This window comes from Diabrotica virgifera, chromosome 6 (assembly GCF_917563875.1).
Source record: "Diabrotica virgifera virgifera chromosome 6, PGI_DIABVI_V3a".
NCBI lineage: Eukaryota > Metazoa > Arthropoda > Insecta > Coleoptera > Chrysomelidae > Diabrotica > Diabrotica virgifera.
In genome coordinates this window covers 145,978,307-145,991,633 of record NC_065448.1, presented here as the reverse complement: position 1 = coordinate 145,991,633, position 13,327 = coordinate 145,978,307, and the positions used below count along the sequence as shown (strand labels likewise).

At 35.5% G+C, this 13,327-nt stretch overlaps 1 protein-coding gene across 2 annotated transcripts in view; it reads right to left on the bottom strand.

Moving 5' to 3' along the window:
- The window catches only part of LOC126886910 (pre-mRNA-processing factor 39), a 126,404-nt gene that overhangs the window by 74,272 nt on the left and 38,805 nt on the right, over window positions 1–13,327 (bottom strand). The gene's annotated exons all lie outside the window — the stretch shown is intronic.

The window sequence follows — 13,327 nt, the reverse complement described above, 5'->3', positions numbered from 1 at the left end:
AATTTATAATGTATTAATAATAATAATATAGCACAGGGATCACCAATTGGCGGACCGCGGTCCGCATCCGGACCGTAAGCTAGGTTTGTGCGGACCGCAATTAAATTCAGAATATAGTGTTTTGCAATTTTGAAAATGTTTGGCGATGAAATTGTGTACTATGTTTGGCTCAACTTAAGTGTGCAAAGCCGGTTTTTCAAGAATGAACTCTATTAAAAATCGGTACAGATCTTTTACAAACAAGGACAGCTTCATGAAATCTGGGACAAACCAGAATTATTATAAATGAAACATCTGAGCATTGCTACATCATGCCTCCTCTACACATCGGCAGACGCGTCTGCGGATGCATCACCAGATGTATCATCACAAGGTGACCACACGTCTGTAGGTCGTTCAGTCTGTGGGGAGACGCAATATCTACGCGAGCATTAAAAAAAATAGATGTTGATGACCATAGCTGCCGCAACTATACCTTTACCTATTTAATACGTTCAATTAGGTATAGTGCGGCAGATTCGTGCAAATATTATAAGAATTGTGCATTTAATGATAGAAGCATATAATTTGGACCACATATACTACACATATAATATAAAGGTTCAAAATTAGAAATGAGGCTATCTCCGATTTTACCTTTTACAAAAATGACGGCCATTCAAAATGGCGACGATAAATATGTGACTAATAGCACGACAACTTTTAAACGAAAAGTCAGACTTCAACCAAATTTGGTATACGGGTTCTTTTTTTGATGTATAAGATCGAGCTCTTAAACCGGAAGAATCGGTTTTACCAGAAATTGTGTTTTTCCTGATTTTCTATGTAAAAATATGTTGTTTTTTTAATTCTTTCACCCTGTATATATTAATTTTTCAAAAAGGTAATACCGGCATTGAAAAGGGCGTAAAAATATGTTTTAGGAAATATTTTGAACTTTTTAGTTATGTTAATAATTACCATGTAATAAATGCATAACTTATCTTCACATGTACCTGTGTGCGGCAGATTCATGCAAATATTATAAGAAAATTATTGTGCATTTAATGGTAGAAGCATATAATTTGGACCACATATAGTACACATACAAAGGTTCAAATTTAGCTATGAGGCCATCTCAGATTTTGCCTTTTACAAAAAAGACGGGCATTCAAAATGGCGACTTTACATATGTGACTAATAGCACGGTAACTTTTGAACGAAAAGTCCTATTTCAACCAAATTTGGTATATAAGTTCGTTTTTTTATGTATAAGATCGAGATCTAAAACCGGAAGAATCGGTTTACCAGAAGATGTGTTTTTCCTGATTTTTTTGTAAAAATATGTTGTTTATTTTTTCAATTCTTTCACCTTGTATATATTTTTTTTCAAAAAGGTAATACCGACGTTGAAAAGAGCGTAAAAATATTTTTTAGGAAATATTTTGAACTCTTTAGTTATATTAATTACCATTTAATAAAAGCATAACGTATCTTCACATGTAGGTACACTATGTGCGGTAGATTCGTGCAAATAATATAAGAAATATTGTGCATATAATGGTAGAAACATATAATTTAGACCACACATACTACACATACAAAGATTCAAATTTAGATATGAGGCCATCTCAGATTTTGTCTTTTACAAAAATGGCGGGCATTCAAAATGAATCTGTACCGTAGGTACAGGTGAACATACGTTATGCATTTATTAAATGGCAATTAACATAACTAAAAATTTCAAAATATTTCCTAAAAAATATGTCTTACACTCTTTTCAATGGCGGTATTACCTTTTTGAAAAATTTATATATACAGGGTAAAAGAATTGAAAAAGAAACAACATATTTTTACATCAAAAAACAGTAAAAAGACAGGTTCTGGTAAACCGATTCTTCCTGTTCAAGACATCGATCTTATTCATCAAAAAAAGAACCTATATACCAAATTTGGTTGAAATCTGACGTCTCGTTCAAAAGTTATTGTGCTATTAGTCACATATGTATAGTCGCCATTTTGAATTCCCGCCACTTTTGTAAAAGGAACAAAAACTGAGATGGCCTCATATCTAAATTTGAACCTTTATATGTGTAGTATATGGGGTTAAAATTATATGCTTCTACCGTTAAATGCACAATAATTCTTATAATATTTGCACGAATCTGCCGCACATAGGTACATGTGAAGATACGTTATGCATTTATTAAATGGTAATCAACATAACTAAAAAGTTCAAAATATTTCCTAAAAAATATTTTTACGCTCTTTTCAATGGCGGTATTAACTTTTTGAAAAATTAATACATACAGGGTGAAAAAATTAAAAAAAAAACAACATATTTTTACATAAAAACCAGGAAAAACACAATTTATGGTAAACCGATTCTTCCGGTTCAAGACCTCGATCTTACACATCAAAAAAGAACCTATATCCCAAATCTGGTTGAAATCTGACGTCTTGTTCAAAAGTTATCGTGCTATTAGTCACATATGTAGGTACAGTCGCCATTTTGAATGCCCGCCATTTTTGTAAAAGGCAAAATCTGAGATGGCCTCATATCTAAATTTGAACCTTTATATGTGTAGTATATGTGGTCCAAATTATATACTTCTATCATTAAACCCACAATTGTTTCACATATCAGCTGCACTAGTACTACTTGCGTGTACATGGGAGTAGAATCATTAAAATAATGGAAAACAAGAAGGTGGTGGATGCTGGCTATACATAAAACAGCTGGTACAACACTATGAATTTGAAGGTTTCTTCAGAACCCATGGCCATTTCAGCATTAACAGCATACAAAACTGAAGAAACATGCGTTCACTTTGAATTCACTGCGAAAACTGATGCGTCGTCAGATGTGTGAACAGGCGTCGGACGTTCGCACTGAAACCCTTTGATCTATGCTTGAAAAACCGACAACAAACGGATGCCTTGAAGACGCATCTGCCGACGTGATACATAAACAACAGACGTCCAAATTATCCCATCTACACCTCTGCACCTCTACCACCACCTACACCTCTGCGGATGCATACGTGGATGTCGTCCGCGGACGTGTCTGCCGATGTGTAGAGGAGGTTTGATATAAGATCGCCGAAGAAAGACAAAAAAATTTACGAACTATAAGAAAAAATAAAGCAGTTGAAATATAGATAAAATTAGCCTTGAAGGAATAAAATGAAAATGTGTAATGTTAGTTTTCTGTTATGTGATTACCTATTGTCAGTCGTACACTTAGACCAATGTCCTCTTGCATTTTTTTAAGTAGTGCTGTCGGGGTGCCACTATAGTATGCGGTCTACCGTCGCGTTTCTGCTATAGCTTGCGGTCTAACTGTGCGGCTAAACAACGCCATAAACAATGCCAACCCCTCAGAAGGGTTTGCGTACAATAATGAAAGACTGCAAACCATTTGTAAGCAAAATGTTTATTGCTAAGTAGTAATAAACATTTTCAAGAATATACAATAAACTTATTTCGTTACTATTATACAGTAACCACGTAAAGGTTGGAATAAAAATGTGAATGCCGACTTTGGAAATACATCCCGAAACAGGTCGATTTTTATTTTTAAATTATGATTTTTTAGCATATTATATATCATATTAGTGACGTCATCCATCTAGGCGTGATGACGTAATCGATGGTTTTTTAAATTAGAATAGGGGCAATAGGGTACAGTATGCAATGTACTTAATTCATAATGCATTTTAATGCTGTCAGAAAACGTGAAAAAATGTTTTAATGTAGCCACCCACTTGCCTCTTTGCAGTTTGAAAATTTAATGTAAGCGAAGACCAATGTTTATTTATCAAATAAACATGTTTTCCTGTTTTCTGATAGTAGTAAAATGTATTTTGAATTAAATAAATTACATACATTCTTTTTTTGTGTCAATTGATTTAAGTCAACAAATTTTTTTTGCACAGCCTGTATAAATAATTATATTACTGAATAGAGAATTGAATAACCTTTCAAATGAGCTGGCACACGGCCCCTATTCTCTTTTAAAAAAATCATCGATTACGTTATTACGCCCAGATGGATGACGTCACTAATATATTTATTTATTTAGCGTATGGCTTAAGTATATCACAGAATATATTTAGATTTATGCATTATACGATGCATCACAAACAGATGTCCAATTTTTTTATATATTCGATTGACCCTTCGGTTGCCATTACAAAGTCTATAGGGTCGCCTGTGTATGCTCTGCGTGGGCAGTCCTGAACAATGTGACTGATCGTCTGTCTTGCAGCGCCGCAGTCACAAGAAGGCGAGGGGAGTTTACCCCATCTGTGGAGGGAGTCGGCGCATCTTCCACAGTTTGTTCGAATTCGATTAAGGGCTGCCCAAATCTTACGGGGACGTTCAAATTCGCCAGGTTTCCCTATGATGTCCGGTAAACTATGGTAATGCGGATCTGTCCTACTTTCCCAATCTTCTCTCCATCGGGTATTTAAGTCAAAGTTGGATTGCTGCAGCGCTTGAGCAGATTGTAGAGGGGGTAACCTGGATCGGAGACGGTTTCCAAGAATATCGGGGATGTCGTTGTGGACTAGAAGCTGGCGACTGTCCATTATTTTGTTATATTCTTTAACCAATGCATGTTCGCGGCGTAGGTTGGGTGGTGCTATATTACTAAGGGTAGGTAGCCACATTGTAGGGGTGGGCTTAATTGTGCCTGTTGTCATACGCATAGTACAGTTTAGTTGGGTGTCGACCAGGTGGGTATGCCTGCTATTTAGCCACACTGGAGCACAGTATTCTGCCACCGGATATATCAGGCCAAGAGCAGAGGATCTTAATGTTGATGCTGTGGACCCCCATGTAGTGCCGCAGAGTTTCTGTATTATATTGTTGCGTGTTTTCAATTTTGCTGCTGTTTTCGTCAGGTGTTCTCTGAATGTGAGCGTTCTGTCTAGAGTAACCCCAAGGTATTTCGAGTATTTATTGTGTTTTAACAGCTTGTTATTAAAATACACTACTCGCAATTCTCTGTTTGACAACTTGTTGTTTAGATGAAAAGCTGATACTTCAGTTTTTGTAGTACTTGGCTGTAGTCTCCATTTCTTAAGGTATTCGCTGAGGATGGATAAGTCATTCGTGATTTGCTTGGTCATTCTAAAGATTGGTGGCTTGTTGCAAGGGTCCAGTCGTCAGCATATCCAAACTTCCGAGATTCGGTTTCAGGCATGTCAGCAATATAGAGGCTGAAAAGTAAAGGGGCAAGGACAGAACCCTGTGGAAGACCATTGTTAAGTTTCATCTGTCTACTCGTCTCCTTTCAACATGTTGGTCAGCATGTTGTCAATGAGGTTAATTATCTTTCTGCAGGGGATAATGCGGGCCAGTTTATATATTAATCCCTGTCTCCAAACAGTATCATATGCTGCTGTTAGATCTATAAATACTGTTGCTGTCTTTTGTTTCTTTTGAAAACTAGCTTCTATAAAAGTTGTTAATGACAGCACTTGGTCCGTACAGCTTCGATGAGGGCGGAAGCCAACTTGTTCAATGGGGACATTTTCTAGTATCCTGTGACTAATTCTGTTGAGGAGAAGCTTTTCTAATAGTTTATATACCATGCTGAGTAGAGCTATGGGGCGGTAGTTTTCTGGCTTATCGTTTGATTTGCCCGGTTTCGGAATTGCAATTATCTTTGTTCCCTTAAGTGAGAAAGGAATGTTACCTGACTGAAGTATATCATTAAAGAACATTGCAAGCCACTGTTTCGTGTATGCACCACTGTGTATCAAGAACTCTGGATGGATACCATCAAAGCCAGGTGCTTTACCTGATTTCATTTCTTTCAGCGCATGTGTGATTTCAGAAATAAGTATTCTTGCTGAATATTCGGAGTTCGTTCTGTTCATTTGTTTTAATGCCCTTAAGTCTCTTTTCACGTTGGTAGTATGTGTTCGATCTCGTGGAGCTCTGGATAGAGATACTATATGGGAGGCAACCTTGTTAGGAGACATTTTAGACTCTCTGGATTCCAGCTGGTTAGCTCCTCCAATTTTCCGCAACAAGGACCATGCCTGCCGGCTTGATTTTTTGAAGTCAAGGTTTTCGACAGTCTTTATCCATTTTTGGCGTCTAGTTGTATCGATGTTGTGTAAAAGCTCATCAGCTATTTCTCGGTCACCACTTTCGAGAAACTTCGTGTATAAGTCTTCACATGTTTCAGTCCATCCAGGCACATATTCTTTGCGATACCCCCTAGGGATGGTTTTCTTGGCAGTGCTTATTACTGCGCCCACAAACCTCTCATAATGTTTGCTGGTTGGAGGGACCCAGCTCAAGGTCCGGTCTAGTTGTTCAGAGAACTTCTTCCAGTTGGCTTTTCTAAGATTCCACCTGGGTCGAGGATATGATCTAATTATTGGAATTTATATTCTGATGGTGATAAGCACCGGACGATGTTGAGTATGTGGGAAGTCTGCAAGGACACTTCTCGCAGTTGTTAGTGGTCTGTCATCGGTATCTTTTGAGACAAAACATAGGTCTGGGTTATATTCTTTTCTCCATGCAGCTGATTTAAATGTTCCTCTGTCTTTGGCATCAAAAACTAGATATGTGTTTTGCTCTTCGGACCATTCTACTAGTGCCTCCCCATTTTCATCATTCGTGGTGTACTTCCACATTTCGTGGTGGCTGTTGAAGTCGCCGATGTATATAGTAGGATGTGGATGAGTCTTTAGCACTTCTGGGTTCCATGTAGTGGCTGGAGGTTTGTATATGTTAACTACGGTAATATCTCCGATCTTGGTGACTACTTCATGTATATTATTTTCATTGGAAGCAGAAAGTAGGAAACCATTTTCTATATTGCAGCGAATGTAGGTTGTGACGCCGTAATGTTTATCATAGGTGGCTCCCAGTAAATCGTAGCCAGGTATCTTTCCCCTTAAATCAAGCTGGACTTTGTCTTCAGTATGGGTCTCTTGTATGGCAACCAGGTCAATGTCGTTATCGTGTAGGATTTTTTGCAACACTTGGCATTTTGCCTGGCTTATGCCCTCGATGTTAAGGTGACAGACTAGGATACACGGTCCGAGATCTCTAGTCAGTTGGTTCTGAGAAGAACCTTTATTTGTTCCCATCGTATGTTTACGTATAGATAAGATTTCTGTTTGTGATGTCACTAATATAATATACTTGCCAAAAATCATAATTTAAAAATAAAAATCGATGTTTCGACATTTATATCCAAATATCGCCCATTCACGAAAAAATGAATTTATTCCAACCTTTACGTGCTCACTGTACAATATATAATTATGTTCCTCCAAATGTTTATTACCTGTGAATAAATATTTTTTTTCTATGGATGCTATACAATGTGCAACTTCTCTCACTTACATACATTCAAAACGAACAATTTCTCAGGCAGTGAGAAAAGTCGGCCATTGCAGTGAGAAATATTTTTTCTCACGGGTTCACCGCCGGTTTACATACATAGGATCGCCATTTCCATGGTAACATGCACAATACAAACACAATTATTTTTGTCAAATAAAATGTGTTCAAACTTGTCAAAACTTATCAAAAATTACCTTTTAAGACCATTCAACTGTGAATTATAATTTTAAATAAATAAAGTATATAAATATTAAGAATATTAAATACCTATGTGTATATATGTATTTTATTTCAATTTAGGCATATAATATACCTAAAAGCACCTAAATTATTTAATTTTGAAATTTGAACTCTTGACAAAAACGCATCCATAGAAAAAGTACAGTGTACAACACGAGAGAAAATTACATATTTCTCTCTCGCTTGATTTGCGGCACTCGCCTCGTGCCAACAAACTTCTGCGCTCGTGAGAAATATGTCTTTTTTCTCTCTTGTTGTACAATATACTATTTCTACAAGTTTTCTTACATTTCATTATTTTGCGCAAATCCTTCCATAGGGCAGTCAATGAGGGTATTTGGCTCCGAATTCCATCCTACTACATCGATTTACTTGATATTTTCACAGTAAGTAGGGAATAGCTCAAGAAACAAAGTCTACCCTATGCCGATGTGTGCTTTTATCTTAGGGGTGGTTCCCACCCCTGCTAAGGGGTGGAAAATTTTTTGGTTAAAATTACCACGGAATTCGCTAGAGAACCTAATTCTAAGCAAAAACTGTTCGATATTTTTTTTTGAAAACTCAATTCTTTTTAAGTTATTCGTGGTTGAAAATTGGCCATTTTCGAACGCTTTTTTGCGAATACCTTAAAAACTATGCATCTAACTAAAAAACCATATAAAACATTTTTGTAGGTTATAAAAAAACAAAGAGACACTTGCCTTCATCAATCTTCTAGTTATAATATTAAAAGATATGTGGTAGGTGAAAATAGTTTGTTTTTTGGTACATTCTCAAATTGGTGTATTCAACTTGAAATAACAGAGAAACGGTCGATTTTAGGTGTATCATGCCTCCAATACCTTTTGTAGTGATTGAAAAGACCTTTAAAATGAGCTATAGTAAAGGTCCGTTACATTAAAACTAAGCGAGATATGCTGCAAACAAAATTGATAACTAATGTATTTTAAGAAAAAATGAGAAGTAATTTTAACCCCCGTCCACCAAAATATAAATGCTTCGTTTTCCTTTTACAATACCTTTTATTATAGTGCTATTTCTATGTTTAAAAAGTGGGACGGGTTTAAAATGCATGGTTTTTGAAAAAAAAATAAGATCAAGTTATAGAGCGCATTTTTAAATTTTCTTAAAAATCTTTTTTTCCATGTAACTCGAAAATGATAAGAGATACGAAAAAAAGATATCACACAAAAATGTAGGGTTTTTTCAGATAAAAATTTCCTTATTATTATTCATTACTGCATCTTTTATCATTTTCAAGATACATGGAAAAAAAGGAAGTTTTAATAAAAATTTAAAAATGCGCTCTATAATTTGATCTTATTTTTTTCAAAAACCATGCATTTTACACCCGTCCAACTTTTTAAACATAGAAACAATACTATAATAAGATATTATAATAGGAAAACGATGCATCTACATTTTGGTGGATGGGGGTTAAAATTACTTCTCATTTTTTTTTAAAATAATAATAATAATAATAATGAATTTGCTGCAGGCATTTGCTGCAACTGAATACAAGGAACGGCATGACGCAGTGGGAAAAATCCTTCATCAAGAGATAGCTAACAAGCTGGGACTTCTCCAAACGGACCGTCTCCCATATTATCAATACGTTCCTGAGAGTATGCTTGAGGATGGCAACTACAAGCTATACTGGGACCGCAGTGTGCTCACAGACCAAACAGTGGCACATAATAGACCAGATCTCGTACTAGTTAATAAATTAACAAGACAAACAACACTAATTGATGTGGCGATACCTAACAACAATAATCTACGTAGTAAATTTACTGAAAAGATCGCCAAGTATAGAGATCTGGAAATTCAAATACGGAGACAATGGAGAATGCAAAGTACCCAGACGATACCTATTGTTATGTCTACTACTGGAGTCATTCCGAAGACCCTCCTCGAAAGCATAAAAAAGCTGGGTCTCAATGAACATATTTATAAGACCATGCAGAAAGCTGTACTACTTGCGACGGCCAGAAGTGTAAGAAAATTTTTGGGAGATACACCTGCATTCCAAGTCACCTAGGGCTCGATAACACGGAAAGAGTCCCACCAGAGCTCAATCCTTTTGATACCGTAGGTATCTGGGATGAGTCAATTTTCCCCTCAGAGGGAGTGTGAGCCGTATGGCTAAATCTGGATAATAATGACTTTATTGCTTTTTTTCAAAAAAAAAAAAAAAAATACAAACTAGACAAACAGTAATAATTATTATAATAAAGCAAAAGGCGACGTTCGCTCTTAGATGATGTTCCTAGAAACACCAGCTAAGAAGCGCTCTTCCACGTAACCGCAAATACATTAGTTATCAATTTTGTTTGCAGCATATCTCACTTATACTCCATCTAATTTACTTACCGTTGCACGTCATCCGCGTCATAGCTCGAGACGTCACATGATACCAACACGAAATATTTAGGCGGTAGGTGTGTTCTTTTTTAGAATCACTTTGCCGAGTGCACTGGCGTTACAGCCACTAGGCATATTTTACTACATACGCGTAGAAATAATATTTAAAGATTTCTATTAATGTTAACTTAAAGAAATACGCAATAATATGTTTCATTTAATTTGTATAAATGGATTATAAAGCGTTTTTATGAAGCTCATTTGTTCGGAACACACTGAAACTGTAATCGGACGAAGGTGACATTTTGGAACAAATTGGTATAGCCCAGTCGGGATAGCATTTGACCTTGCATTAGGAGCTGCCCCAAATTTTATTTTTCTAATCTTTAGGGAGGGTCAATATTAGTATAAATTTAAAATCTCGACTGAATTCCACCGTTGCGTTAGCCGCCATCTTGATTTTTAAACGAGAACCGTTTTTGCTCAATATCTCCGCCATTTTCAATTTTTTGACAAAAAGTGTAGAAACTGAAATTGTTGAAAATGCGATTTTCTATAATTTCATTTATTATAATTATTTTTCGTGCGGTCGATATTTTCCGAGTAAGCCCCGGCGCATATTGAACCTAAGCGAGTCACAGCCTGCGCCGGTGGGACGGGTGACCTGTGCAGTTATTTTTCTAGCGTGCCGCATATTGAACAGAAGCTAACCCGACCATCGGCTGTCGCCGTAACGAATAGAGACGGGCAAAATAAGTGCAAACGTGTAACGGTTACTATTGATACCGGTTCTCAGTGGTAGGTACTGAGTACAAATACTGATTACAAAATACTGATGTATCTGATCCTTGTACTGAATTGAGTAGGCAACTAAAAAACGGTAGTTCCGTACATGTAACTAGTAACGTTTTAAAAATATCTTACACGTCCCTAGTAGTCGTAGCGGTATGACTTTCGAAAACATCGAATTTGATCATAAGCGGGTGCATAAAAAGATATCTTACACTGAGTATTCTATTTCGACATACCTTTATAATAACAAGCATAAGTTAAACACTGCACTGATTGTGATTGCAAAAACGGTTCGCATGTTTTAAATAAGATTTTTGCTGATTATGTTTTTGCTAAAATATTAAATAACACAAAAAATACAATTCACAACCATCATTTAATTTTTAACGATAAACAAAAGTCTAATAAATATATGATGACAAGTTTAAAATTGATCGACTTTGTCGATAACAGTGTCATTAATAGATATTTTTTACCATTAATCATTTTCCAATGATTGTGTGGATTTAGAAATACATACTAAACAATTTTTTGATCTGGAGATTATAATTATGAGACATTATGGTACTCCTTATGTTTCAAATAATATGCTCTTGTAAACGCATAACTTTGATTTATTGGCTAAAGCCACACTAGATACTTCACAAGAAATTAAAAATAATTAACATGTAAAAAATTCACTGTTTTAATCAGATATATTATATTCCCTACTATTGCAATAAAATATTAAAACGAATAAACCAAAACTTGTAGAGTAGTGCTGATTGATACAACAGAGCAATAAAATGTTATTCATTCAAGATAGTGTAAAATATATCGCCGCTTATTCATTTCAGATAGTTCCATCTTTCAAACAAAACACGTAAAAATATACATCTGGCGGTGAGTCACCCGTCCCAAGGCCCAGAAAACTGTACGTTGACGACAGGCCTTCCCAAGCTCGACCTGCGAACGCATGAACTGATAGTAGGATGCGCAGAACGGTCTACGCAGTCTGCCGACGCAGGTTGTGTCTGGTTTAGGATCAATTTGCGCCGGGCCTTATGAGGGGAAAATAGTGACAGTTGTAGCATAATTATTGAATTATCTCGTTTATTATTAGTTTTACAACAAATATTTACCTATACAAAAATGAAGAGAATTAAATTTTGTACAATTTTGATGCCGTTCATTTTTTTGATAAAATAAATATTTAAGGTAGTACGTATGTGGTAAAGGTGCGAGCGTAAGACCTGATTGATTTTGTAGCAATTTTTTTTGTTCAATATCTCCGCCATTTTCAACTTTTCGACAAAAAGTGCAAGAACTGAAATTGTTGCAATTACGATTTACTACAATTTTTTGAGAGAACCATTGGCGGGTCTACAAGGGGGGGAAATGAGAAAATTCCCCCCAACAATGTCCAAAATTAAAAAAAAAAAATTGTTGGAACATCACGATATATTAGCTGACATAAAACTTAAAATATCGACAGACAAATTCAACCAATAAAACCCGCTAGTTAATAAAATTAAGTGAACTTAATGTATATAATGACTTTTTATGTCTATATACTTAGTTTGGTTGATGTTTCATTGGAAGTTTCAAAAATTGTATAAAATATAATTCTCTTTATTTTTGTTTATGTACAATTATGTCGTAAAGTTAATAATAAATGAGACAATTCAATAATTATGCTTCCCCTCCGCTTCCATTATGTTCCCCCTTAACTCGGAGAATATTGATCGTATAAAAAAATTGTGCCAAAGAAACTGTAGGAAATTGCATTTTCAACAATTTTCTTTCCCACCATTTATGTCGAAAAGTTGAAAATGGCGGAGATATTAAGCAACAACAGTTCTCATTTAAAATCAATATGGCGGCTAATGCAACCGCGGAATTCAGTCGAGATTTTAAATTTACACTACTATTGATCTCTCCTAAAGGATATAATTATAAAATTTGAGGCAACTCGGATACAAAATTCAATTCAATAATTATGCTCCCCCCACCACTTTTTACTATTTTCCCATGTAACTCGGAAAATATCAACCGCATGAAAAAAATTAAAGAAATTGCAGGAAATTATATTTTGAACAATTTTAGTTGAAAATGGCGTAGATATTGAACAAAAACAATTGCTACAAAATCAATCCGGTCTTACGCTCGCGCCATTACCGCATACGTACTACCTTAAATATTAATTTTAGCAAAAAAATGAAAGAAATCAAAATTGTGTAGAATTTAATTCTCTTTATTTTCGTACAGGTACATATTTGTTGTAAAACTAATAATAAACGAGATAATTCAATAATTCAATAATTACGCTCCAACTGTCACTATTTTCCCCTCATAACTCAGAAAATATCGACCGCACGAAAAAAATTATAATAAATGAAATGATAGAAAATCGTATTTTCAACAATTTCAGTGTCTACACTTTTTGTCGAAAAGTTGAAAATGGCGGAGATATTGAGCAAAAACGGTTCTCGTTTAAAATCAAGATGGCGGCTAACGCAACGGTGGAATTCAGTCGAGATTTTAAATTTATACTAATATTGACCCTCCCTAAAGATTAGAAAAATAAAATTTGGGG